Source organism: Poecilia reticulata, linkage group LG10, assembly GCF_000633615.1.
Source record: "Poecilia reticulata strain Guanapo linkage group LG10, Guppy_female_1.0+MT, whole genome shotgun sequence".
NCBI lineage: Eukaryota > Metazoa > Chordata > Actinopteri > Cyprinodontiformes > Poeciliidae > Poecilia > Poecilia reticulata.
This window is the reverse complement of record NC_024340.1, coordinates 11,715,103-11,718,392: the sequence shown is the minus strand read 5'-3', so window position 1 is coordinate 11,718,392 and position 3,290 is coordinate 11,715,103.

Genomic DNA, 3,290 nt, shown 5'->3' with positions numbered 1-3,290 from the left:
TTAGGTCCATTGTTCTGCTGCTGAGCAAATCTACACCCCAGTCTCAAGTCTTTAGGAGCTTTGAACAGATTTTTTTCTCTCTTGGTTGCTTGTCTTTTTAATGTTCTTGTTTTTTTTTTGGTTTTTTTTTTTGACATTTTAGGTGGATAGCTAATTCATGGTAGGTTCAGGGTTTGAGATATTGTTAATTTCTCCACAACTTTGCCTGCAGTGGTCTTTATGATGCTGTTTTTCCMTGACACTCCCTAGTAAATTTCTGWCGCCTTTACCAAACTACTACATTTATATTAAGACGAGATTATCCACAAGAAATTGGTTGCAGTGGATCTTATTTAGTGGTATCAGATTAAAAGGGTGGAATACATGTCCATGCAGTACTTATTTATTTTTTTATTAAACATTTTGAAAACAGTATTTTATATACCTTTCATTTCACAATTGTGTTACACTCCCTGTAGATACATCACATAAAACCCAAGTAAATTATAATGACGTTTATGGTTGTATKGTAAAAAAAAAAACTCTTAATGAAGAGCCCAGACTATAGTTATCTTYCTCAAAAGCTACTCCTGAAYGTTTTTCTTTTCTCTCTGTGCAATAATAATTTGCAGAGGAACTACTTGGTCCATAGAGCTTAAAACATGAAAARAAAATCAACGGTCATACATTAAAATAGCATGTTAAGTACTGGGAGATGGAGCAACATCATCAAAACTGTTTAGTGTGCAGGATTTATTTCTGCAAGGAACAGAGGAGACTGCTTTACACATGGCGCAACTAAGATTTGTTTATCCAATTAATACTCTGGAGAGAAGACGGATTAGGTGCCGTGTAATTGTGTGCTTGAATGATGAATGTTTGCCCAAGTAACAGCTTGCTGGGAGGACAAGTTTGGGAGTCCTTGAACTTCATCTTTTTTGTACCTGTTGGGCCCGACAAATGATAAGAGCACAGCATGCTATAAATAATTCCCCCTCATTATGAGGGGGTGCACATGTTTGTCACACGCTGAATATATAATTGAGTACATGCAAATATCTTAGTGTGTGTGGCACAAGAAAATTGGAAATAGAAACATAGGTCGTCTCTGAATCTGCTTCGTTGGATTTGCATATTTGATTGAAAAGTACAAGAATTACATTTTACGATGACAGCAAAAATTGTAAGCTATAGATACGCTTCACATTTCTATTCCGATTGCACGGCGTCTTATCTAATGGTGGTCCTGGAACTGTCGCATCCTGATAAGGGAAAAATACTCGCGATTAACCACAGTTGAGCATCTTTCACAACTGCGTTGTCATCTATTGTTTGTACAGATGGGAGCTACTGTGTGTTATGGTTTCCTGTCAAAGCGGTTACTCATACTTTGACATTGACTGGATTGGAAGCTGCATCAGTGCAGGAAGATTTCGTTCCCTGACATAAGGAACACAGCGACTTTCAGTCTGCCCACACTCACCTGACTCATCCTGACAGCTGTCCATGGAGCTGCGTGATGTCGTCTCCGGCTTCCCCCTGCCTAAGAAGGACCTCGCAGCCTTGCGACCAGGATATGAGTCTGCTGAGTTATATTGGCATCACTCTTCCTTCCACAGCAGCGCCAGTGTGGGGGAGACCAAAGGTAACAGCCTTGTGAGGCTAATAACAGCCTTTGATGGGGGCCATTCACTTTGACTTCCCTTCAGAGGTGAAAGAAAAGCTACAYTATCGCAGTGAACAAAAAAAAGTTGCATGGCAGGACTTGTCAAAGTTGTTTATAGTGTCTTGTAAAAGTATTTTTCCACATTTTGCCACAATGTAAGTACTAACTTTTTTATATTATTTGGACTTTATGTATGTTGTGCATTTCTACAAGCTCATACAAATATAGACTAAAAGCATGTTAATGTTGGCCTTGCTTTACTAAATGRCTCAAGCTCGTTCAGATTGAATGGTGAGTTTCTGTGAAGACAAATTTTTACATCTTTCCACTGATTTCTCAATTACATTTCAATCTAGATTTTGTATGGAGGACCAAAATTGACATAATAATAAATAAAAGAATAAATATATAAATAAAATAATAAATATATATCCAACATATATAAATAAAAGAATGAACATATCAATAAAAGAATAAATATATATCCAACATAATAATAATATATCCAACATATATAAATAAAATAATATAAAAATAAAAGAATGAACATATCAATAAAAGAATAAATATATATCCAACATAATAATAAATAAAATAATAAATATAAAAACAAAAGTAGAAATATATAAATAAAAGAATAAATATATATTCTACATAATAATAAATAAAACAATAAATATATAAATAAAATAATAAATATTTATTTTCTTTTTCATTTCCCCTTACACATGAGTTTCCGTCAAGAAAAATATATATTTTGCTTTGATTTTTTTTTTTTGCTTCTCCCTTTTCTGCTCGCTGTTTTTCCGTTTGCTGTATTTATTTCTGTATTATTTGCAGTTTTATTTGCTCGCTGTATTTCTGCTGCATCGTTATGTTAATGAGGTGGGCTGCCTTCTATGTCCAGCTCTTCTACTATTGGTCAATAAACAGGAAAGAGAACGATCCGCGTTCAGATTGATTGTGAATGCCGCTTCGGAGAGAGCCTTATAGACCCTTTTCACATGACGTCAGACAACATCCGTTTAACATCCACTATCTATACATAATCTAAACTGGACAAATTMSTCGCTGAATGATACCAGTTTGACTACGAAGGTACGTGTTTTGGTTTTTTCTAGCTGTTAGTTGWTATGCTAGGATAGCAATAGTMATTTGTTAGCTGGCTAACATTACGTAGCCKTTCTGTTTTGGAAATAGATCGTWTTTAGGCTCTAATCTTAATCATATTTTTATAGTATAGACTGGGGTTGCCACACGTTATGTAAAATGCATGATGGTATTAAACCCTCCTCACTTACGCTAGTTTCACCACCCGCTAAGTAGCGACATTACCTGCAGCCACAAGTCCAAAACTTAACAGTTATGCCAAACACCCGCTGCTCCACCACGTCCTGAGAAGTTAAACTCCTGCTACGATCAAGACATGAGGAGGAAGACGCCGTCTTAGATATAGATATTAACGTTTCATTGGAGAAATGTGATCTATCTATCTATCTATCTATCTATCTATCTATCTATCTATCTATCTATCTATCTATCTATCTATCTATCTATCTATCTATCTATCTTAGCTCATTAACTTCACATTTCTCCATTGAATATTTATCAAAGGTTATGATTAGAAGGTTACGTTTCTTCTACT